Consider the following 26,671-nt stretch of genomic DNA (forward strand, 5'->3'; position numbering starts at 1 on the left):
AATTGTGTAGATTCCTAACAATGTTTGAGGTTTGCATATTTGGGATATGCAAACTACTCTGAAAAATACTTGAGAATTCTGTTTTTACATGTGAAATCCAAAAGGAGAATTGAAGTCTCAAGCTAATCCCAGAACACAGTATCTTCCCAAAGCTCTAAAAGCATATGAATGAACTTACTTAGCTTCCCTTCCTACAAGGGGTTCTTTGGGGTGTGATAAAAAATGTTAAGTGTACTTGCCAACCAATGGAGTCTCGTGAAGACGGGTGGGCAGTAGTTTCTTATAATGGCTAAATAAAATACTAAACTTAAATTGCTAAAAATGACTGGAAGTGAATTAAAATGATCCAATAAACATTTTCAATAAATCAATAAATGTAATTTAATTGGAACTGAGTTCATTTGAAATGCCTGGGGAAATTCATAAATAAACTTCATTTATTGCATTCTTGGATCTATGAAAAATATTTTGTTTATCCAATCCACATATATTCCATTTAGTAAGAATAAACATATTGCTCCTATCTCTTGTAGGAGGCTAGGGCTGACGTTATTCCAAAGGTGATCTAGTTTGGTAGCAAATTGCACTTCAGGAAAGACCAAAAAGGAAAAAAACAAAACAAAGCAAAAACTCCTGTTTTTGTTATTGTTCTGTTATTGGTTTGCTTTTTTTTTTTTTTTAACTTGAGTAAAGTTCTCTGTTTCAGAAAAACCTGGAAAAGTTTTAGTGTTGTCGTTCACATCCACAAAAGTGAATCTAGGACTGAGGTGAAGTTTCAGAGACTCTTCAGGGTCAACATTTGGTTCAAGACTCTGAGACAATTCCTAGATCATCTTATGTTTATCCAAAGTTATAAAGAGTTGAACACATTCTAGCAAAGGGTTGGGGAGTACATGTTCTTTTGCAGGTGTTAACAGCCCAAACCAGTTCATCTTTTTAATTGAATGAAAACTTTAAGAAGACGGACAGCAAAGGGGCTGGGGATGTAGCTGAGTGGCAGAGCACTTGCCTAGCAAGCACAAGGTCCTGGGTTTGATCCTCAGCATCACAAAACAAAACTCTCTCCCTCCCCCCAAACCACCACCAGCAACAAAAACCAACCAAAGGAAAACAAAATTAAACAATCTTTAATAAAATTCCTATAGAAAACTTAGTCACAGGGCAGGTACTCAGTTGTCTTCCCAGTATCACTGAGGGTTGAGAGCTTCTAATATTCTTTGGAAGATAAGTGGTAGTTTTGCAATATGTTACCAATAATCAATCCCTCCATGGTAAAAGACACCATAAATAAAAATTAGATTCAAAGCACTATGTCCAATATGTGATATTGTTCTCATGTGTAGGTTTCTATTATAGAGGACTAGTTTTAAATTATTCCAGTTTTTCAATATTAATATAACAACAATCAATAATGTATGTATGTGACTATGTTTACGTAGACATAGGCATTTATATGTTATATATTTAATCTACCAGGAAATAAGATTGGCAACTGTTATAACAACACATAAAATACATAGAAAAAAAATTCATTCAGTCCTGTTATCAATCATTAATTTACACTTGGTTATGTAACAATCCATCTGGAGACAGTAGAAAAGATCTTTCTCTATTATGATTTCATTCGTTTTATCTCAAGAATTAAAATAATTTTTTTTTAAATCTTCTAGTTTTTCCAGATACTTCTTGGTGGATCCAAGAGAGTCTGATTGTGTCCTTGACCTCAAGGGCCCCCTGAACATCGGTAAGAAGCCCTTTTGGTTTTGGAGGTTGGGATATCTCAAATCTGTAAACAGGTCCCTGTTGGTGTGAGTTTATCCACCTTCATTTGTTGATAATTTGTATATGACTACATTAAGATGAGGAAAAGAGACCATTTTCACTCAGTCATTCTGTATCTTTCCAGAGGTTATCTTATTTTTTCAGTTAAGAGATTTTTGTTATTTTGTATATTATAGACAATGTAAAAATGAATGTAATCCTGACTAAATGTCTAGCGCCACCTATTGGTAGTAAAGTATATATCAATTCTTGGTGACTGACATTCCCCCTAAAGAGGAAACTAGTGATTTTCATGATTCTTTTTCTTCCAATTTTTATGTCCATTTGCACACTTTATGAAGATTATTATACTTAAATGTTGGAAGTAAGAATAATAAAATTCTTCTACGTTATGGTTTGTATTGGTTCACAATATCTTTGAAGCAGTATATGCAGTGACAGTCTCCTTTTCAATTATAAAAAGAAAAGTACAGGGAGAAACAACAATATAACATCACATGATGTTTTTTATACTTGTCCTGAGTACATGTTGTTACCTACAATACAAAGTGTCCTAATAATGCTCTGTATCTTTTGAAACAGCTTTGGATTTTTTTTTCCCTTGACACTTAAGAGGTTGAAATAATAAAGTAATTTAAATTAAGTTACTTATCTGTGCTAAGAATGAATGGGCACAAATTATGCTGAGACAACTGGATTTCCACATGCAAAAGAATAAAATTGGACCCCTAACTTACATCATAAATGACACAAATCAAAATAAATCAACCACTTAAACAAAATATGGTCTGTCCATACAAAGGAATATTATTCAGCCTTATAAAGGAAGGAAATTCTGACACATGCCAAACCATGCATGGACCTGGGGGTGGGGGGGCAATATGCTAAGTGAAATTAGCCGTTCACAATAGGACAAATACTGTGTGATCACACTCGTATAAAGTATCCAAATTCAGAGAGAGAGAGAGAGAGAGAGAGAGAAGAATGCTGGTTTTCAGGGGAAGAGGGAGGAATTGGGATATTGCTGTTTAATTTTTGCAGAGTTTAAGTTGGGGAAGATGAAATAATTCTGGAGGTAGACAGTGGTAATGGTTGCACAACAATGTAAATATAATTACACTATTGAACTGTGCACTTAAAAATGGTAAAGATAGTTAATTTTATATTATGTATATTTTGCCACAATCAAAAAGTAAATTAAGTGAGGTGCAGTGGTGCACACCTGTAATCCCAGTGGCTCAGGAGGCTGTGTCAGGAGGATTGTAAGTTCAAAGCCAGCCTCAGTAACTTAGTGAGGCCCTAAGCAACCTAGTGAGACCCAGTTTCAAAATTAAAAATCAAAAAGAGCTGGGGATGGGCTGGGGATGTGGCTCAAGCAGTAGCCCACTCGCCTAGCATGCATGGGGCACTGGGTTCGATCCTCAGCACCACATAAAATTAAAATAAAGATGTTGTATCTGCCGAGAACTAAAAAATAAATATTGAAAAATTCTCTCTCTCTCTCTCTAAAAAATAAAATAAAAAAAGAGCTGGGGACATAGCTCAGTGGTTAAGCACACCTGGGTTCTATCTCTGGTTCCAAAATAAATAAATAGTAAATCAAAAATTAAAAAATGGATCAAAACCTTAAATGTAAGAGCTAAAATTATAAAATTCATAGAGAAAAACATAGGCATACGTCTTCATAATCTTGAATTAGGCAATTGTTTCTCAGATTTGACACCAAAAATCGAAGCAACCAAAGGAAAAAAAAAAAGACAAAATTAACTTGATCAAAATTAATATTTTGTGCTTTCAATGACATTACTAAGATAGTAAAAAGACAACCAGGGAGAAATCATTTGAAAACCAAACCCTTTTGTAAAAGACTTGTATGTAGACTATAAAGAATTCTTGCGATTCAATAATGAAAAGATAACCCAATTTAAAATGGGAAAACATGAGTCAACATTTCTCCAGAGAACATATCCAAATGGCCAATAAGTACCTGCAAAGATGCTCAATACCATTAGTCATTAGGAAAATGCAAATCAAAACCAGAACGATGGGGGCTGAAGTTGTGGCTCAGAGGTAAAGTGCTTGCCTGGCATGTATGAGGCACTGGGTTTGATACTCAGCACCCCATAAAAATAAAATAAAGGTATTGTGTCCATCTACAACTAAAAAAATAAATGTTTTTTTTTTTTTAAATAGTGCTGCTTGGGATTTTAAAAAAATCAGAACAAGATACCAGCTCATACCCACTAGAATAGTCATAGTAAACAAAACAACAATGAAATAAAGGATAGTACTAAGTACTGGTGAAGATATAGAGGAAACTAGAATCCTGATGCACTGCTGGTGAGATTTTAAAATGGTACAGCCACTTTGGAAAACAGCCTAGCAGTTCCTCAAATGATTAAACACAGTGCTATCCTATGGCCCAGTAATTCTACCCTAAGGGAATCGAAAACATAAATTAACAACAACAACAACAAAATATGCATATGGTCATAGCAGCATTATTCATAATAACCAAAAAGTAAAAAAAAAAAACCAAATGTCTCAGCTGATAGAGGGGCAAATAAAATGTGGCATACTCACACAAAGGAATATTGTTCAGCCGTGGAAGAAGACGGAGAACTGATACATGCTACAACACAGATGGGCACTGATAAAACTGGCCATCCACAAAAGACCACATATTATAGGACCACACATTATTTTATATGACTCCATTCATACAATACATTCAAGACAGACAAAATTATACAGACAGAAAGTAGGATAGTGCTTTTTTAGGGCCAGATCTGGGGGGATGAGAATGACGGCAGAAGCTTTCTGGAAGGATGAGGGAAAAAAAAAACAAAAAAAAAAAAACCTTAAAATTGATTATGGCAATGGTTGTAGATATCTGTGAATATAAAAAACAAAACAAATCAAAGTTCCTGAACTGTACCCTGTAAAAGAATCAATTAAGATGGATAAGTTAGTGCAAGCCTATAGTCCTGGGTTCTCAGTAGGCTGAGGCAGAAAGAAGACTTGAGCTCAGGAGTTTGAGATGCCATCTAGAAAGAAAGAGAGAGGGGGTGGGGGCAGGGAGAAAAAAATTTGTCTGATATGTGAATTAAATCTCAAAAAAACCTGTTATTTGAAAGAGCGAATGAGTCAACAAGAGATTCACTGTCATTCAGTTGTGACATTAATTAAAAAATGGTTTTAGACTGGGAAAGACTAGATAGAAAAAAGGCAATGCTAAACATTCTCAACGGTTATTACAATATATAAAATTATTAATGTTTAGATTAAATTAACAGGGCTTTATAATAATTTAAATTTTAAAATATTTATTCATAATAGAACATTTAAATATTTATTTTGTTACAGTAAATAGGTTCTGCTAAAATTAAAGTTAGACACATTGTTTATTCTTTATCTCCTATACTCTGATTTTTAGCAAATTGCATGAAAAGACTCAGTTTTAGAAGTTGTCTCCAAACTATGAATCTTGCTTCTCTTTCTGGAATTGCCTTTTATATTTGTTAATTTCCTGAATGTAAAAGCTGTTATTTTCATTCAGAATGTAAAGATACCCTTAGGTCAACTCGTTTAAATATTCTTGGGCTGGGGATATAGTTCGGTGGTAGAGCACCAGCCTCCCAAGCACAAGGCCCTGAGTTCCATCCCAGCACCACAGAAATAGATAGATAGATAGATAGATAGATAGATAGATAGATAGACAGATAAAATTTGTAAAAATAAAAAAGTATTGCTTTTCACAGCCTTCTTCTTTATTGAAAGCCTAAGGCTAGGCTTCCCCAAATCCGATCTTATGTGTCATCTGGGTTGGAATTCCTTGTATGCTAGAGGAAAAGGCAGATTCAAAGAAGTAACCTCAAACCTACCACATCCCCCAAGTGATTTTTTTATGCATACCAGAATGTGGTAAGTTTAAGAATGTGACACTTCCCTATCTCACCCAAAAGATGGGAGTTGATAAATCTCATTGCCATATAGTGGATGAGAACCTAGAACGTAAAAACTGGAAAACACTTGAGAGTCACCTGGTACATCCCCCTGGTTTGTGGAGAAAGAAACAAGACAATTTGCCCAAAGTCATGTGGGTAGCTAAGCAACCAGCCCAAGATGGAACTGGACAGGATGTAGCTGGACAAGATGCAGCTTAGGTATTTTGATACACTGAGCTGTCCTCAGCTCAACTGGGGCAGGATTCGGCTGACTGGACACTACTGAAGTACATGCTACGTCCATTGACCCACCATTAGATGGAACCTCCAATTTTAGTTGCAAATATAAAGAGCGTAACAGGGAAAGGTGAGCTAGAATGAGAGAAGGGTTACTGTAGAGATTATTTTTTGAAAATTTTTCTGCCACAGCTCTTCTCCACTTACGCACATAAACTTGGGGTTTTATACTTGGTCTCTAAAGCATTTCAATATACTGGGAATGGAACCACCATCTGATCCAACCAATACCACCCTCAGTATTTTTCCTAAAGAATCAAAGTCAACATAGTATAGTGATACATGCATGCCCACGTACAGCAGCACAATTCACAACAGCCAAACTATGGAGCCTAGGTGTTCATCGGTGGATAAAGAAAATGTGATATTTATACATACTTGAGTTTTATTCAGTCATAAAGAAGATTGAAATTATGTCATTGCAGGAAAATGAATGGAAATTGACAGCATTATGTTAAGCAAAATAAGATGAACTTAGAAAGTCAACGATCATATGTTTTTTGTCATATGTAGAAGATAGAGAGGAAAAAGGAAAAGAAAGAGGGTGAAGGAGGGGGAACTTGTGAAAACTGAAGGAAGATCAGTAGAACAGAGAAAAGGGATCAGGGGAAGGGAGAAGAGGAAAGGGGAAATACTGGGGAATGATATGGCCAAATTACATTGTTATATCATGTGCACATACAAATATGTAACAACAAATTCCACCATTATGTACAACCATAACGCACCAATCAAAAAAATGGGGAAAAAAATAAGTTAAAAAAAATTAAAAATAAAAGCATTTCAATATATGTGTGCAAGAAAGAAAGTTTACTTTTCTATTTGAAGAGTTGACTAAGTCCCTTTTTCTTGTTAAGCACTGTGTCTCCCTATTAAGGATTTTCTAAAGTTGCGATTCCTCAACAAAACAATTTTAGAAGAGAAACTTACTTCTTCTGGTCCTGGTTATTGGCCAGCAGGATTTTTTATGGCTTTTGGTTCACATCACACCTTAATAATAAACAGAAGCAGTTTTCCTTTGTTTTCAATTTCCAACAGTATGGTAGTTAAAAATTGGCTCCCATCAGAAAACTCTTTCTCCAAGTCTAATGTGCTAGGCTGTGTATATACATGATTAACCAGCACAATACGTACAGCAAAGAGACCAGGTGAGAGATTTATTGATTCTGGCTGACACAAATTGAAAAAGTAACCTTGACCACTTTGTGAAGTCCATAATAAGTTCCACAAATCAGCTTTGGAGCCAGTTTAGCATGTCCATTTAGTTGAGGCAAAGAGGCCGTGTTTGATCTTATTTAATAAAGTAATTCCTGTGTAAAGAGTAGACCAAGGGCTAGGGCTGTGGCTCAGCGATAGTGCACTTGCCTAGTATGTGTGAGGCACTGGGTTTGATCCTCAGCATCACATAAAAATAAATAAATAAAACAAAGGGATTGTGTCCATTTACACAAAAAATATTAAAAAGAAAAAGATTAGGCCCTAAAATGATTACACTTTAAAATTCAAGATTCTTTTTTTAGCACTGAAAGAAATGGCATTTTTTTTTTCAAATGGAATTGGTGATCATAGATTAGGTAAAAGATGATATTTTGTTATATAATATTTGTGGGTACCTTCTACTAATACTTTGAGGTAGATTTGTGAGATAGGTAAGTGTTCAGAACCAAGTTCAGAAGTTATTCTAAGTAAAATTCAATGACATGGCTCTTAGATAAAATTCTCTCACCTTCAATGAAACAAAGTTCAAACTGGAGTTATAAAAAAGAACATGGAAATATTTAGAATAGTCAATATTGCAGAACCAACATCTACTGGCTTTTACCCCATTTGCATTAAGTATGATATCAGACAGCATTATGAATCTGTTTTCCGAAATTATAGATGAGCTTTTTAAAAATATCTGAATAATAATGCAATAGAGAATATAATTATTATGCTGCCCTTCGTGGATTAATTTTCCAAACTCAGAAATGGAGAGGCATTTACATAAGCACATATGAATAATTAAAACAGCATCAACAAAATTTTCAGCTTAAACTTTCAGTGTCATTTTTGTTGGTTTTATATGTTTGGGGACCATGTAAGGACTCTGTTTTTCTTTGAATCTTAAATTTTGTTCATAATGATTTTCTGTTTATAGTAGAAATTATCCAGTTTAATAAAACAGAGGATTCCATTTTGGAAAAGTAGGTTAGAGTGGATAAATGTATATCATGATTTTTTTTTTTTTTTACTGTCAAGAAATCTGATTCTTTTATAAGGCTACAGTTCTTGATTTTTTTTTTCTGGCCAAAATAAAAATGATTAATTTCTCTAAAACTTAGGGTACTAAAAGAACCAAAAATTAGTAAAGCTCTTAATTCTGACTACATCATACTATCTGTTTTGTAGAAAAGATATCTACAGAATTCAAAACAGAATAGTAAGTCTTCAGTTTATCACTCAACATTACAGGAACTCTTGTTTTCTCTTTTAACAGATGTTTCCAAACAGAAAAACTGCTACAATCAATTTTATAAAATATTTTCCTTTGAGGCAGGAAGGACAATAAGTTTAAGCAGCAGCTATGGAGTCATTTGCTAACCCTCAGTGGTAGAATGACATCCTGCACTCCTGAGATGCCTTTATTTGCAACAAAACGACCGGGTTTTTTTTTTTTTTCACCCAGGTAAAACCTCTAGTAATTTCCATTGTTTTTTTCCTTTAATTTTGGCAATGCTAGGGATTGAACCCAGCACCTGCTCATGCTAGGCAGGCACTGTACCACTACATCCCCAACCCTGATTTTCACATACTATCACAGACACTCATGCTTAAATGAAAGCAATTTTGTTAATACAGAGCTCAGCATGTAGGAAAAAAAAATGAATCTCTGTAATAACTTCTCAGGCACCCGAAGAAAGCATCTTCACACAGATTATGGATATGTGCCTTTACGTTCATTTGTAAAATAATTTCATTTTTTATGGAGAAAAACAAAATATTGACTACCAATGAAAATTTTCTCCTATACAAATATTTTTCAAGCTTATCCAACCTCTTGCTTACATAAAATCACTGAACATCGGGTTCAATTCTTCTGGGTTATTTACTTAAGTTCCTAAATGAACAAGGGAGATAATGCTTGATTAAAAATAATAATGGGTTAGTACCCATACATATCAAGAGAACAAAGAAGAGCTAGATGTTAAATAGATTTTCTTCCATTCTTGCAACTACCCACATGTCATTTTAACTTGGTTAACTTAAGGTAAACTTATCTTTTTTTTTTTTTAATTGATCAGAATCCCTGCACAAACCTTAATTGCCACTTAATAAGACAGAGAAAGAGGATGAGAGGGTGAAAACTCATTTTAACCATTTAGGCAGGAAGATAGGAAAGGGGGCATTTCATTTAGGATTTTGAAACAGAATTGTATAATGCTTTAAGCAAAAAAAGTTCTATCAGAAGTATCTATGCATTTGGGTTAAAAATAAGACAAAATAGAGTAAAGTTTAAAATTTTAATGTACTAGCTTAAAAGTTCATGTTCCAGAACATTTTTTCTATTAAATAAATACTTTGTTGGGGGGAGGAGATAATCCATTTATTGCTGGTGTGGAATGTTCTGGGTGGGGGAGGAGTGGGGAGGGATAAGGTCCTCATTGGTGTTATCAAAAGGGGCTGTTCCTTTCAACTCGTTTTCAATTTCAAACAAGACTTTTAATATCTGTGTCTTTCCCATGTTGTCTCTGACTTGTAGTTTTTTTAACCTGCATATGTAATTCACGTACTTTAAAATTTATTCATTTAAAAGTGTTCAATTCCGTAGTTTATAGTAGATTTGGAGTTTTGTCACCATGACCACAATTTTTATAAAATTTTTAATCATTCCCAAATAAATGCTAATCCTTTTGTAATCCCCAGCCCCAAGAAACCCATACACTATTTTCTGCCAATAAATCTGTCTGTTCTGAACATTTCATATAAATAAAATCATGTAATTTGTCCTTTGTGAATGGGCTTCTTTTACTTGTGTTTTCCAGGTTTGATGTTTAATTCAAAAGGTTTTTTTTAGAATTATTTATTTATTAATAGTTTTATTGATTTTATTTTTTTAAATACATGAATGCATTACAGTGGAATGCATTACAATTCTTATTACACATATAGAGTACAATTTTTCATCTTTGTATATAGGGTGTGTTCACACCAATTCATGCCTTTATACATGTACTTTTTTTTGCATTACAATTCTTATTACACATATATACCACAATTTTTCATATCTCTGTTTATATATAAAGTATGTTAACACCCAATTCTAGTCTTTATACATGTACTTTGGATAATGATGTCCATCACATTCCACGGTCCTTGCTAATCCCCTGCCCCCTCCCTTTCTCTCACACCCCTCTTCCCTATCTAGAACTCATCTAATCCTGCCATGCTCCCCCTCCCTACCCCACTATGAGTCAGCCTCCTTATATCAGAGAAAACATTCGGCATTTGTTAAAAAAAAAAAATCCTTTTTATTTGGGAATAGATTCAAACTTACAGAATAACTATTCTAGAATAAAAATTGTATAAAACCCCTCATATATTCCTTATCTAGATTCATCTCTTATTAATCAAATGTCTAAGGGTTTTTAATTTATTGCTGTAGCAATTAGATACCAAAATGGTTAACTTTATGTAATGAAGGAACTTCAAATGCTTATAAATAATTTGAATTGCCATTTTGAAACTTTCTGAATATGACTTGAACTCAGGGACTGTGGAAACTCAAGGGAGATGTATACTTGATAAAGGCAGAATGATTTTTCCGAGGAACCCAGCAATATTCAACAATACAAGAAAATAAAAGGAATACATGAAAATAAAGGAACATAAAGAGGAAAATGCAAAGGTGGTCAGTTTTTACAAAAACAGCCAACTGCCATATGCTGCTAGCAATTTCTGCTAGTAAAACTACAACACATAGCTATGAAAGATATAAATAATTATTTCTGTGAGAAATACACTTCTTTAATCACAAAAGACTCTGACTACATATGTTTTATGGAAAAAGTGATAAAACCAAGTGAAGATGCTTCTTTACTAGAAGTCTTATTATTTTACAAATAATCAGAGAGCTAGGAAACTTAGATAGCCTTTAAAATTTTTATTTATTTTTATTTTTTTTATGGTGCTGGGTTTTGAACCCAAGGGCCTCACACATGCTAGGCAAACATTTTATCACTGAGCCATATACCCAGACCCCTAAGATAGCTTTTTTTTTTTTTTTTAAATATAAATAACAATACTCAGGTTCCCCTGAATTTAAACCTAGCATACATTACAGTCTCCATCTATATTGCACAGATGTATTGTTAGATGTATCATTAATGGCTTAATACCTTTTTTTTTTTTTTAACAGTGCCGTGAATCAAATACTGAGCTTCATGAAAGTTAGCCAAGGGTTCTGCCACTGAGCTACCTCCCCAGCCCTGGGCTTAATACTTTTAATATGTTAAATGTGTCCCAGCTTGGGCTAGGGAACAGGACCCCTAGGGTGCTTGTAATACAAATTCCCAGGACCCTCAGCAGATCCACTGAGAGGACCTCTGTCAGGAGAAGATTGGAAAACTGTTTAAAATATGCTCCCCATAGAGTCTATAAGCTAAATTTAGGACATTCTGTATTACCGTATTTGTTATTCACTCTTAGTCTATGGACACAGAAAGTATTATTGCAAAAATATTTCATAGGAGGCATGTGTCTTCAACTCTGGCCAGAGCACCCATGGTAATGAACTCAAGCTGTAGTAGCAGAGATACAATACAGAGGTTCACAGGAGGATTTGTGGAACTGTCCATTTTGCATGTGTAAAACCACATTAACAGTGTGGAACACAAACTGTGGAATGGAACTAGTAAATCCTTCTTGTTTGAGTCATTTCATCTCTCTGAACTCCATTTCCTCTTTTCTCTTGCAAAAAAAAAAATGGAAGCAGTAGAGACATCTAACTTGTTAGGATTATTTTGAGAGTAAATCCAGTATGTGTACAGAAATACTCTGCGGGTATTATATAAATATTATTGTATTTTTTAAAAACAATAAATAATTTCTCCAAATTTGTGTCTGTTACAAAGCTATACCAACTATTACACAACTCTTTTTCACAAAGCAATATACCATTTAAACTGCATTTTGCCAAGTTCATTTGATCTGAAAATAAATCTTCAAAAGAAACCACTGTCTTCTTTGTGTATATCTCCCTGCTGTAGCAATTTTGATAGTATCACAATTTTCCACCTCCTCTTCAGAGAAAGTTCTCACTTCAACTTAAGAATGCTTATTGGAGGGCTGGGGATGTGGCTCAAGCGGTAGCGCGCTCGCCTGGCATGCGTGCGGCCCAGGTTCGATCCTCAGCACCACATACCAACAAAGATGTTGTGTCTGCCGAAAACTAATAAATAAATATTAAAATTAAAAAAAAAAAGAATGCTTATTGGATATCTGGCTTAGAGAAAATGTACATAATATAATGTAAATAATATAATTTACAGATCATCTGAATTCATGAAAGGTACTTACAAAGAAATCTAAAATGGAGGGAATGTGGCTACATAATTGAAGCTTCTTTGAGACTACAGCTAGTTGCAATTTAAAATAAAAGGAATGGCAGATTCTGCTTGGAAAATACAATGCTTTGTAAGATAATTTAAAACCCTCTGTCTGAAGAAAGCCCTTGGTATGGCAATAGTGGTACAAAAAAATCTACATTTTATATATTATAATTTTCCATATGTGGAAACTTGCAACTATAGCTCTATGGCTGTGGTGAGAATCAAAGAAAGGTGGGAACCCTGGGGCTTCTCCATAGCCAGGATCCCAAATGTACTTAAAAAGTTAGAAGTGACAATCATTTGGAAGATGGGATAGAAGCCATGCCTTGAAGTTTCTAGGAAAAGAGGAGTTTGATCAAAAAGCTGGATCCTTTTAGAACAATAAGCAGAACCTTGGAAGGAGAGGGCAAGCCGACCCTCCCCCACCCCCAGACTGCAAAGAAGGCGCTGTCACAGCTGTGAACACTGCAGGTAAAAGACTCTACCCTTTCCTTTAGCTTCTGCTACCAGATTCCCCAAACTGACTCAGTATTACAAACTTTCCTTCAAAAAAGAGAAATGGCTAGTGTGTAGGAGTAGCTATGGTTAGTAAAATAGGTTTACATATTTGGCAGTGGAATAAAGAATTCCAATCTGTGGTTGAGAAGCAGGTCATTGGAAGGTTAAGTTAACCTGAAGTTCCTTTTCTCTTTACCTCAGAGCTTGCATCGCAGTCCTCTCCCTCCATCCACCCCCTAAGCTATCCCAGCAGAGAAGCTTGAATGTATACACATGGCCCCTCCCTGGGGCTCACTGCAGCTGATGACATTATTGTTGATTCAGTGCTTATAAGTGATAGAAGTTTTTATCAGTTCAGTATCTCTTTTTATTTTTCTCTTTTAAAATTAGGATTTATAACGAAATTACAAAATAAAAAGAGGGCTACTGTTTTAGGATCCTTGGTCTTTCTGTGAGAGGTTCTCAAATTGTCTTTACCCCACCTGCAGGAAGACAGAAACCACAAGCAAGCACCAGGGAACTTGGGAGTCTTTTGTAGGTAATTTGATGCCTTCGGAAACTTGCAATCTAGAATTTAGAGGCTCTTGTGAAGTTGGATTGTGCATACCTTTGTTTTGCTTTAGTAGCGATTTATTTTTGCTGTTTTTAAAAAGTATCACTGGGGCCGGGGTTATGGCTCAGCCTAACCTAGTATGTGTGAGGCTCTGGGTTCGATCCTCAGCACCACATAAAAATAAATAAAATTAAATAGAGGTATTGTGTCCATCTACAACTAAAAAACCATTTTAAAAAATAAACAACAGTAATCACTGTGTAATAGATGGAAAATGGAGGGAAAACCAGATACACGGATGGTCTCTGAAAAGCCCAGCTTCAAAGAACATTTCATTGTGATCGGCATTTCAACAACTGAATCATTTTCTCCCTAGAAATAGTGACCTGGGACAGGGCAAGGGGTGGAGAGAGAGCGCCTGTCCTCAGATCTTGTTTGCCATGGGCGTAGGAATCTTTCTTAGCCAAGCTGCAGGTGGCTTGACAGGGATTCCTTCTTCCCAGCTCCTGGCTCCAGGTGATAGCTAAGGTCTCATCCCCTCAGCAAACACCTTCAAAGAGTGCGCTGCAGATATGAAGTGGGCAGGGAGATTGGCTTTCTCCAAACACAGGGAGCTGGGGGGCAGGGGTAGGTGAAAATCATATTCTTAATCACAAACAAACACAATTAACTGGCAACTGGATTAAGATACCTAATCAGTCAAAATTATTTAGAGGCTCTTATAAGCATCACCTGTCTTTGGGAAGTCCTTAGTTTCTCTGTGAGATAATACTCTGTTAATGAAATACATGCCCATGGGGGTATCCCTTTAGGGACATTCCTCTTCTTAAAGTGACATAATGAGGCTGCAGCAAAAGGAATAAAAGCACTACAGGGATGAGTGTTTTCAAGAAAAAGACAAGAGACATGAAAATGTATAGTCAACATTTCCACAGCTTTGGGCCAACTGAGGGTACAGAGAAATTCTTTAATTGTGCTTAGGCTCAGTGATCCATTATTCACCCAACAAATTATGCAGAGTTCCTAGGATGGGCTAGTCACCAACAGTACTGGGCACAAGGTAGGCATAGCCATAAACAATGTAGATAATATCTCAGGGGACTAGTATACTAATGGCAGGGGACAGATAACAAATAAATATGAAGTATGATGCCTTTTGAGTAATAAGTGTAATAAGTGCTTTGAAATTGTATAAAGCAGGTGAGAAAACAGAGTGTCTCCAATTTGTGGAAGATATGGAAATTGACTATTATAAATGGGATAGTCTCAGGACAGGTGAAGAAAAGAACAAGCCATAGGAAAATACTGGGCCCTTAGTTCCATGCAGAGGGAAGAAAACACAGGCTTTGAGAATGAAAGAGCTTGACAAGTTCTAGGAACCCCAGAAGCCAGTTGTAATGGAGACAGACGGTCCAAAGACATGGGAGTAGAATGAAAAAAACAGTTCATGTGGACCAAGGCCACCATGTGGATAGGATACTTACACAGGATTGAGCTGGAGTTGGTGACTGTGATGTTATAAATCTGTATTGAACAGCATAAGGGCCACCTCTATTACAATGTACCCAGATGTCACTGGGGTGTAGCTCAGTGGTAGAGCACTTGCCTAGCATGCACAAGGCCCCGAGTTCAATCCCAGCTGAGCTGCAGCCCCAACACCACGTAGATTAACATTTATTAAAACCTTCATGCTAGAGTCTCTGCTTCATTAGAAGCTGCTCCTTCTGGGGCATTTTCTCATCAGTTTTTCTGCAAACATCATCCAGTTGGATGTTCCTCTTTTAGGTCTGGGAAAGGGAGAGAGATTCTCCAAGGAAAGAGGAGCCCTCGTACATGCCCTGGGTGGTCCACAGCAGCTGGACCTGTACCATTTCATGGGCAGGTCTTCTGGGACAACCTAAGCACAGCTCTGGAGCTCTGCTAAGGGAAAGCACCTCATAGTGGATCCAGATTTCAAACAGAAGTTGAGCCTGTTTGGAAGACACAGTGATTGGAGTTCATTTTAATGTCTTTGCATTGAACTTTCTCTCTCACGGTAAAGACCTCAATGACTCATGGGAATTCAGTCATGCATAGAAGCAGTATAAATCAGATTGGCCAACCTCTGCACTTGGGGCAAGTCATGAAACCTGGCTTGTTCCATATTATTTCCTTCATTTAAGATCATGGAGAGTGATGTATGTGCAGGGGGTGGTTGGCAGGGAAAGGCAAATTATTTATTAAGTATTTTCTGAAAGCTGCCTTCCCCCAATTTATTGACACATCTGGAAAATCTTTTTTAATATGTATTCTTCTTTCTTTTTTACAGTTTTGAATAAAAGGCATTCTGTGAGGTCAAGCCAATCTCAAGTTTTGCTTTAGTAACGACTGAAATTCCAAAGAATATTTTTTTTGGTTCTTTAATGGCACAATATTACAGTTTCAGAACTATGAGTGACCCTTTCTAATAATAATAATACCCAAAGTAATACACTGTAATTATAAGCCAGGCGTGGTGGCAAATACCTGCAATCCCAGTGACTCCACACCTTTGCCTGAGGCAGGAGGATAACAAGTCAAAGCCAGCCTTGGCAACTTATTGAGATCTTAAACAATGTAACCAGACCCTGTCTCAAACTTTAAAGTAAATTAGGCTGGGGATGTTGCTAAGTGGTTAAGAACCCCCAGGTTTATTCCTTGGTACCAAAACATTTTGAAAAATAAATTCAAAACAGTAACTCTTTCTTTCCCTTGCTTAGGGGCATGGAAGAAACAAGGCATGGATCTTCACAGAGGTAATCAAGCACCTAGAAGCCAAGAAAATAGAGTGATAGTAGGCAGATAGAGTGGTTAGAAGATCTATTACAGAGAAAATATGCACATATATATTGGGGGGAATAGGAGCCATGTTTTTTTTGCCATGGAAAATTGATTTACATATAAGAAAAGGTGGCAGGCTAGGAAGTACTGTAAGGTATTGAATTGCAATTAGAAGTATCTTCAGTTAGCTCAAGCCATATATGTGTCTATACATGTGTGTATGTAGAAATAGTTGTAAGTAGAAAAAGTTGATAGACAAGATTGTATGTGGACTTGAACACATATATGACCATCCCCCCTTATCTAGAGGGGATACATTAAAAGACCCTCCAGTGGACACCTGAAACCAAGGACAGTACTGAACTCTGTATGATATATTCTATATTGTTCCTATAGATACATACCTTTGATAAAGCTTAATTTATAAATTAGGAGGCACAGTAAGAGATTTTAGCAATCACAACTAATAATAAAATAAAACAAATATAGCAATATACTACAATAAAAGTTTAAAATGTGCCAATTATTCACTTCTAGAAATTTCCATTTAATACTTCCAGACTGTGACTGATCTTGGGTAACTGAAATTGGAAAGTGAAACCATGGATAAGGGGGACAACATTACACACTGTGTACATATTTCCTAGCTCTGTGTGCGGCAGATGCCTAGAAGCTGTGATACCCCAGAATCCAGGAGAGCCCAAACCTTTGCTTCTAACTGCCATACTCCACTGAAAGATGCTCCTGCCTCCTCAGAGAAATAGCTGGATACAGAGCAGAAGTAGGGAGAGTATAAGGTGAGCCCAAATATCTTGTTATGCCAAAGTGCATGGAAGGACATATCAAAAGGTTACAGGAGCCACTTGAAGATGACCTGGTGGCCAAATTTGTAGCAATAGGAGCACCAAACTCATAATATCAGCTAAGGAAGATAAACCACTGAATAGAGAAAGAACTCATAAGTACATACTGATATAAACAAACAAACAAACAACAAATAAAAGAAGGGCAAACTGCTATATAATAAATAAAATACATGAATACAGAAGAAATTATGGGAATAGAAAGTCAGCACTTGTCACATGTCATCCCTCCAGTGAATGCCAAGGCAGGTGAGTGGAGGTTTGATGAGAAGCAGGATTATTAGTATAATGGGAAAATATTTCTCAGTTATTAAGGGGAAAGTGGTAACTTACAGATGGAGACACTAAGACACCAACCAACCAGGTGATCCAGATTGACATCACTAGTGAAGATGAGATGATGACTTCCTGCCTCCCTTGGTTCCCTGGTAGGAGCACAGTTGGTTTTCTGTGAAGAACGTGTAAGCTCTACCAGCCTGACCCTTTGGGGGACATCCTTGGAATGAAAGGCCTGCACACTTCAAAGCTATGAAAGTTGTAAGAGAGACAGAAAATGATTGAGGAGCTTTGATAGCAAAAAGTAACATGTGATCTCAGACTGAGTGTTGGAGCAGAAAGAGAAAAGAGCCTCTGTCAGAGCAGTTTGCAGGCTTTGATATGTGGCTAAGAGGGTAGTGACATGAGGTGGTAATGCTTCCTTTCCTGATTTGTATGATTATTTGGTGGGTATTGGAACAGTGTCCTAATTTTAGGTGAATACACATTGGAGAAAGTCAAGTGAGTGATGAGACATCCCGTTAAAGCTTGCTGTCATACAGTTCAGAAAAATGACTGATAGCATACACACAAGTTAATGTATAACAATACATTATGTATATATTACAATAACAATATATTATTTTATATAACAATTATACAACCTTATATATAACAACATACAAAATAATAATAACAATATATTTTGTGCTATATAACAATATATATCTATGTATTTGTATTACATACATCTATGTGTATATGCTAATGTTATAGGACAGCCTATGTATTATATACTAATGTAATGTATATTTATATTGTTCTGTACATTTACATATATTCAGAAAGGGAAAACAAGATGGAACAAATGTGGGGAAGTGTTTATGTTTATATATATAAGGAGAGTTGGGTCAAAAAATAAAATGCTAACTAACTAGAGAGTCTGTGAGGGTGACATAGTTCTTTGTATTATTCTTGCAACTTTTCTGCAAGTTTTAAATTATTTTAAAATAAATAATTTTAAAAGAAGAACTGGTCAGCCACTGTGATGCATGTGTGTAGTCCTCGCAACCTGGGAGGCTGAGGAAGGAGGATCCCAAGTTTGAGGTGATCTGGGCCACTTAGCCAGACTCTGTCTCCAAATAAAAAAAAAAAAAAAGGGCTGGGGATATAGCTCAGTGGTCAAGCCCCTCTCCCCCAGGTTCAACTCAATTCCCAGCTTTTTTTTTTTAAAGAGCTTCTCAGGACTGGGGTTGTAGCTCAGTGGTAGAGCACTTGCCTAGCATGTGCCACACACTGGGTTTGATCCTTAGCACCACATAAAAATAAATAAATAAAATAAAGGTATTGTGTCCATCTAAAATAAAAAGGGGGGGGGCCTGGGGATGTGGCTCAAATGGTAGAGTGCTCACCTAGCATGCGTGAGGCACTGGGTTCGATTCTCAGCACCACATAAAAATAAAATAAAGATGTTATGTCCACCTAAAACTAAAAAATAAATAAAATAAATAAAAATAAAAGAGAGAGAGCTTCTCCTCTATATACAATAACATTCTATTATAACCCAAAGCAGTAAATTTTCATTATAATCCCTGAATTCCATTTCATCCCAGTTGGCTATTTTTATGTACAAAGAATCTGCACTAAATTTATATAATGCCAGACACCTACAGCCACATAAAGTCACATATACACACAGTAGTATCATTTTATCAGTACTTTCACTTTGCAGAAATGTAGCAATTGTTTGTTTATTTCTTTATCTGAAAAAGTTGGGAAGAGATCAGACACCTGCCTCCCACTTTTTTTGAAAAAATTAAATATTAGGCAGTTTAAGTGACTTGCTGTTTTCTTGATAACAAGTTACTGAGGACTCAAGACTAGAGTTTAGGAACTTTCTACTATTCTACACAGAAAAGTATGGTTAGAGTTGAGGGTGTGTGTGTGTGTGTGTGTGTGTGTGTGTATGTGTGTGTATGTGTGTATATGTGTGTGTGTATGTGTGTGTGTGTATTTCTTCCTTTGAAATATGAATGTACTAAGCAGTTATTGAAGTTAAATTTTGCTTATATATCTTTAGGAAAATAATTTATCCTACCCAAGTAAAAATTAACTTGGAAGTCGTGTCTTTGTATTCCCAAAATTTTCTAAGAATGCCAAATGTTTTACAATTCCATGTATTTTTGTCCCTTCCAGTCTTAAGACTTCAGGTTAACATGCACTAAATAAAATTTTTAAAACTATCAGAGTAAAAGTGGTCACATTCAGATATAATCAGAAATGCCCAATAGTTTACAGAAACCTCCCTACACAATTTGTAAGTGTAACAGACAACTGTGATTAAAGTACAACAATGTTAATTATTACTAGCATAGATATCAACACCATCACGAAATTGTTTGTTTAGTTGTTAAAATGTATTTACCCTCAGTACTACTGTAACTTTTTCTTACTTCTTCTTCAAGCATGTTTTCATATGCTAACATGCATCAACTTAAATTTTATTTTATTTATCAAACATCTATGTAGCATTAACTATGTGCCTGGCCCTATATTAAGGAGTTTATGAACAGTTAACTCATTTTATCCTCATGAAACTCTTAGGTCATTCCTATTCTTATCCTCCAATTTACAGATGAGGTATAAAGAGGTTTAGTCACATGTCCAAAGGTACCACTTGTAAGCTGTGACTAGAATTCAAACTTACCCATTCCAACTCCCAAGTTTGTGCTCATTATCAACATGCTATGCAGTGCTAAGCCTTGCACTCACAGTTAATTATTTGTTGATTAAATGAATAGATTATTCTCTTGTCACAGCATGATTTGAAAGCATTAAGCAAATTTTCCAGTTTCTCTGTGGCTTATTTTCCCATTTTGTAAAAAAGAATTGATAATACTTGCTATTCATTTCTATTCCTAACAATAGAATTTACTTTATCTAGCTGCTGTATGTTTTTATTTTTTATTTTTATTTTTTGGTACTGGGGATTGAACCCGGGATGCTTTATCACTGAGTTACACCTCCAATCCCCCTTTTTTAAAAATATTTTTTTTAGTTATACATGAACACAATATCTTTATTTTGTTTATTTATTTTTATGTGGTGTTGAGGATCAAACCCAGCACCTCACCTGTGCAGGCAAGCCACTGAGCCACAACTCCAGCCCATCTCCAATCCTTTTTTCATGTTGATACAGGGTTTTGTAAATTGCCAAGGTCATGTGATCCTCCAGCCTCAGCCTCCAGAGTCACTGGGATTACAGGTATGTGTCATCCTGCTGGCTATTTTATGTTTTCAAGACTGGGTCCATAATGGGTATCAAGGCAGCCAACAGTATAAGCAGATGATGAAAGAGAGCTCAACAACTTAGGATAATTAAGTTTTTTACAGTTTGAAAGAGTATGATGTGCAAGGACAAATCTTTGAAGACTTTAATTTCCTTAAATTAGACCTTTATCTCCATTTAACTTTGAATTATTTTCCTTTTTTTTTTTTTTTAAAAAAACGCTAAATTAGAAGATTTTTATGAAATAGAATAAATGAGATGTCATCCAAGGCTTAGATTATGTGATCTTAAAAGATCTATTTATAGCTCAGCATGGTGGCTCACTCCTGTAATCCCAGAGGCTGAGGCAGGAGGATCTCAAACTCAAGGCCCTAAGCAACTCATCAAGACACTGTCTCAAAATTTAGAAAACAAAAATAAAAAGAGCTAGGGATGTAACTCAGTAGGAAGGTGCTCCTGGGTTCAATCCCTAGTACCATTAAAATAATCTAATTATAAATACTATAAATGAAAATGACTTTTTTTTCCTTATAGTACTCTGGCTTAAAAATTTATCATGACCCAGTTAGGGAAAACATTAGAAGTTTCTGTGCCAAGGATCCTTGATCAGTCTTTACCTATCTGCTGTCTTTATTTAGTTCCCACAAATTCCATGGGCCGCCCCATTAGCTAGAAACATGGTAAGGGAAGAAATTCAAAACAAGATCAACTCTTGTTAACAGCAAGGGCTGATAAAAGGTCCAAGAACCTTGTCATGTGACCTTGAGTCATTGATCCTCTTAGTCTCAGGCTCCTCAAAAATATGAGGCTTTAGCCCAGTGAAGTGGCCAACATCTTTATTCCCAGCTACTTGGGAGACAAGTTCCAGTATAGACAACTTAGTGAGATCCCATCTCAAAATAAATAATAAAAAGGGCTTGGTGTATAGCTCAGGGGTAATTCCCTTGGTTCAACTTCCAGTCAGTACCACCACCAAAAAAAGAAAAAGAAGGAGAGAGAGAGAGCCTAGCTGTCCAGCTCACCTACAGGGCTATTCAGAGAGTCAAATGAAACTGCTTTGTAAACTGTACTTCATGACTATGGAGAAATTAATATTGAAAAAACTCCTGAAGATACACAGTTGCTTTTGCATTATATCCATAGGTAAAATTGTCCATGTACATTCTTGGCTATACTTCCAAGTCAAATTAGTTCTAAAAAGCAACAGACTTTGAGTTAATCCTTGGGAGGGGTGGGATTTCAGATGCTGAAATACTGAACTCCTGGCGAAGGAAAGGGTGAGAGATAATATTATTGGCTTGAGGGCATCTGACCATAGGTCTATATAGATATGCTTGCAATAAGAACAGAATCTTTGCTGAGGTCTACAGAGATGGTTCTCCGTGCCTTGTCTAGAAGGGAGGGCACCCAATGACTCAATCTGGAAGGAAAGCCATTATACTATCTATCCACAAGCATTTGTTAGAGACTATAAATTGTATGTGCTCTGGGAACATAAAAATGAAATGATCCAAAGGCCCTGTGTTATACTGTTAAATGAAACAAAGTCAAAGTTGTTAGCAAGGTCCAGCAAATGGACAGAAAATAAAATTTTGATAACAAACATCAACTGAAACTTAACAGCAATGGAATCCAGCAAGGATCCCTAGTATTTTTCCCTCCTGTTTATAAACTTTGGAAGTCAACTCAGCTACCCTGGTACTGTTTTAAAATCTGATATGCTGTGGCTAAAATGCACAGAAGAGCAGGTAATGAGTGCTGTCAGGAGTGGCCTGTCTTATGACCTGTTTAACTTTGATCACTTCCATGATCACAGAATGCTCACCTTGCCCTAACCAACCATCTGGCACAGGCCAGCTCTGTTTCCTAGGGAAACTTGGCAGAGTTTTCAGGGTGGAAAGGCAACCTATTACCTCCACTAGGGGAAAAAAAGAAAAGAAAACAAACAAACAAAAAAACCTCAAAGCACTTGTCGTATTGATATCAGCATCACCTTCACAGGCCAGGAACAAATCATTACAGGGTATAGACCCAGAACACCCAGATGGGCGTTAATAAATCAGGGAAGAAGCCTAAGGACACTGTATTGTACATTCCTTCGAGGCAGGGGCCGCGTTGATTCTCCTTTAGGTGGGAGTGGAAGTGTTCTGCTAGCAGGGAACCTGCTACTGATAAGACTGGTCAGTTCCAAGATACAACCCTCCGTGGAATCCCTGGCCTCTCTAGGGTGTGGGTTGATACAGAGGGCTAGTAGATCAGCAGCAGTAGCCTCAGCCTTCGCATAGAAACCAAGTTGTATTTGAAATTCCCTTTAAAGTAGGAGGCAGACAGGAAAGGGACAGGACAGCAAGGCTGTGTGTGTGTAACTTGTCCCGCGTTCACAGACGAGCTCTCTCCTTCACCCCAATGCCACTTCCGCCACGGTAACCCGAGGTTCCAAACGCCAAGCCATAACGGGAAGGAGCCCACCCATCAACCGGGAGACTACAGTTGGGGGTGGGGGATCTTAAGAAACACCCCCGCGGACCAGTTTCTGAGCAGGAAAGTGGACCGGGAACAGCGCATTTCCTGCTTCGCCGGTGCAAACCCCAGGCGGAGCCAAGCGGGAACGAGGATACCGTCGAGGAGTCGCCGGGTACCAGGGCGGGGTTCGGAGACCGCCAAGAGGGGAGTACTGTGCACCAGGAAGGGATGCAGGCGGAGGGAAAGACAGGGGGCGTGAAAGTAAAATTAATGTTCCATTGTTGCGGAGAACGAACGTCCCCGGAGCCACTCTCGCAGTCTCGCTTTTCGGAAGAAAAGCCGGTGTAGCAGAGGTTGCAAGGTCTGGGTCGCACCTCCCGGGCCGGGGGGCGCGCGGCGCCGGCCACGGCTGGACGGGTGACCGCTATCTTCCCGGCCACTCCTTCCTCTTCACCAATCCCCTCCCGCCCGCGACCTTCGACCTCCATCCTGGACCCTCGGTGTACTGGCCTCGGGACAGGGAGGAGACGCGAAAGGTAGCGAGCGAGAGCGGCGCCGCCGCCCCAGTGGGCGCCAAGGCACAAGGTGCCCATCGGCGTCGTTGGGCTGCGTGGCCCTACCTGGGAAGTGCTGAGCCCTGGACTGTGCTCCGCCGCCGCAAACCACCTCCCTCTCGGTTCTGGGAGGCAGCCGACCCTGAACGATTTATAAATGCCTTAATGTTGTTCTTTTTTTTTTTCCCCCCCCTAGGGACACCAATGTCTATTCATCCGAGGGTCGCACCTGAGTTTTTCCTGGGTTTGCTGCGCGCACTCTCCTCCCCTCCCCCACGAGCTTGCTCTTTAGAGCCACCTCAGATCTGCCTGGGTGCTCAGGGATCCTTCCCGAATGACTTGAGTGTCCTTTGTCCGGCTCCCGCTTCCCGAGCATCAAAAACACAAAAGACTACCGGAAATCACCCAGCCTTTGCCTGTTCACTCAGAGGCCCTAGGAAAAGCTTGGCCCTGATTCCTCCAGGTCTGAGCCACCGTTTGTCACCTACCCGAATTAATTTCTGCGCCCGCTGGCCAAAGACCCCAAGTGGTAACAGGCACAGCTTCTTGCTACATTAGTTGCTTCCTCGCCCAGCCTTTGGAACTGGAGTCCGGCCTGCGAAGCCGGGGAGTATAAGCGCAATCAGTAGCCACGAGCCCAGAATTCCAGCACTGTGCATTGCAAATGTTCACTGCCGGCTCCAGAGCTGGTGGTGTACAAGGCTCTCACTCGTGAAACTTGTCCCTCTACCCGCCCCCACCCCCGCCCCAGTATATCTCCCGAGTTGAGAAAAGCAAGGCTTGCAGGAAGCCACTCCGGATGTTTGCTTCTTTACATGTGGCATTTGTGGCTGGCTCCGATAACGTCCAGAGCTTGGCTTCTAACACTGCGTTTAGTAGAGATTGAAATACGAGTCCGCACACAAAGCGCACGAGTTTGGGGCGCCGCGGTCGCCAGTACTCCCCCTCACCCCCAAAAAAATATGTTAAGAGAATGATTAAAAGAAATCAAACCTAGGTAACTAGTATGTAAAAGGCGACTGGTCTTGGAAAGGCACCACAATTCTTTTTGGGTAAATTTAAGTAACTGCTACGTTATGACTCCCAAGGAGGGTGTATTAAGAAATAAAGAAAGTGCCCAAATCTGAAGCTCCAACTCCATTTTAGGGATGTGTTCTCTCACTTGCTTTCCCAGTAACCTTATCTGTCAAAAATCACTGGTTACTCTCCAGGATCGGGTACAAATAATGATGGAAACCCTTAGATTTTCTTCTTCCATCAGTTTCCCAACGTTAAGATCAGGAGGGTGAACAAGGATAAAACTGCTCTTGTACTTTTTCTGGAAACACACCTGGATTATATTTTCTATACTCTATTTTATCTTTGGAGAAATTAGTCAAATAGATTAATCTAGAGATGGATTCTAGCACAGGCATTGGTTTTGTTTAGTTTTTCAGTCTCCATTCTAAAAAACTCTTAGTTCATAAAAGCTTTTCCAGTTAAGAGAAAATTCTGCTTTGAGATCTCTGAAAACATATTTATTACAATCTAAAAAAAGTTAGATAATGTGTTTTAAAAACCAGCAAGGAGCAAGGTGCTAGGGGATTAACTGGTAACTTTGCTGTCCATTTTTAAATTTTTTTTAAAAAAAATTTATGATACTGGGGATCAAACCCAGGGGTGCTTCACCAGTGAGTACAACTCCAGATCTTTTTTGTTTGTTTCTTTTGAGTCAGAGTCTCCCTAAATTGCTGACCCTGTCTTCAAATTTTCCATCATATTTTCTCAGCCTCCTGAGTAGCTGGGAATATAGGCTAACATTGCTGTTTCTACTCCTATAGTTTCCTTATTTATAACCATTTGCAATGCATTTTTGCTTTATTTTCAAGCCATTTTTTTTCTTCTGGAACAAATAAAACTTTAAAGGGAAACTCACCATGAAATTTAAGATAAACTGCTTTAAACTATCAATTAAAAACATTCCACTATGATTTCTTTAAGCAAATTTATTAATTTATTTATTTTTTTCTTTTTTGAACTATAGCTACTTCTAAACTAGAACTAGAGTCTTACAGTCCCTATAGGAGGACTGGGTGCTAAAGGAAAGGTGAGCCAAGGGAACTAAGTCCACACATCCCTGGTAAAGAAGAGTTGGTTTTAAACAGTTGTGTATTGGTTTTTTGGATACAAAGCAATGACAGAGAAACTAAAGGTCAGGATTTAGTAAAAGCCCTGTGTTTTTATGGATGCCTTTAATGAGCTAGACATGATAAATGACTTTGTCACTGAAATAGCACACAGAAAGCTATAACATTTTACCTCTCAGATGTAATTGGTACCACTTTCATCACCCCTTCATAGCAAACTGTGAAAATCTATTCTGGAGATTGATATATTGATTTTTCTTTTTCCCAAATGTATGCAGAGGTGGCGGTGCTGGTTACTGGTGGAAAACAATACAAATACATAAACACAACTGGCAAGTGTGGGAGGGGGTATCTTGGCTCCTGCTCTGAAGGTCAACTGCCAGGTGCAAACTTCACCATCCCAACACTCTGATCTCCAGGCACCTTTTTAAAAGACCTGTCTTGCACCTCAGTTTCCCTTCTGGTTAAGCTATAAGTGTCTAACTAATACAGTTGATTGAAAGATAAACTAGTTCGATAAGGTTTGGAGGCAATAAGAATACTGAATGTCATATATAATTGCTATATAAAGGTTTGTTTAAAAATCCCAAAGAAAACCTTTTTCAGGTCTAAACACAAGTTTAATAATCATTCACATTTCCTTTTTAGGAAAATT

The 26,671-nt window shown here is 37.5% G+C and overlaps 1 long non-coding RNA gene across 1 annotated transcript in view; it reads right to left on the minus strand.

Annotated features, from left to right (window-relative positions):
• LOC125610550 overlaps positions 1-24,587 on the minus strand; it is a 37,004-nt gene extending 12,417 nt beyond the window's left edge. The window contains exon 1 of the long non-coding RNA XR_007340540.1: positions 24,379-24,587. This is a non-coding gene — a long non-coding RNA (uncharacterized LOC125610550). The remainder of the gene's footprint in view (positions 1-24,378) is intronic.
• Between the last annotated feature and the right edge of the window lie 2,084 nt (positions 24,588-26,671).

The sequence above is a fragment of the Marmota marmota genome, unplaced genomic scaffold (genome assembly GCF_001458135.2).
Source record: "Marmota marmota marmota unplaced genomic scaffold, marMar, whole genome shotgun sequence".
Taxonomy (NCBI): Eukaryota; Metazoa; Chordata; class Mammalia; order Rodentia; family Sciuridae; genus Marmota; species Marmota marmota.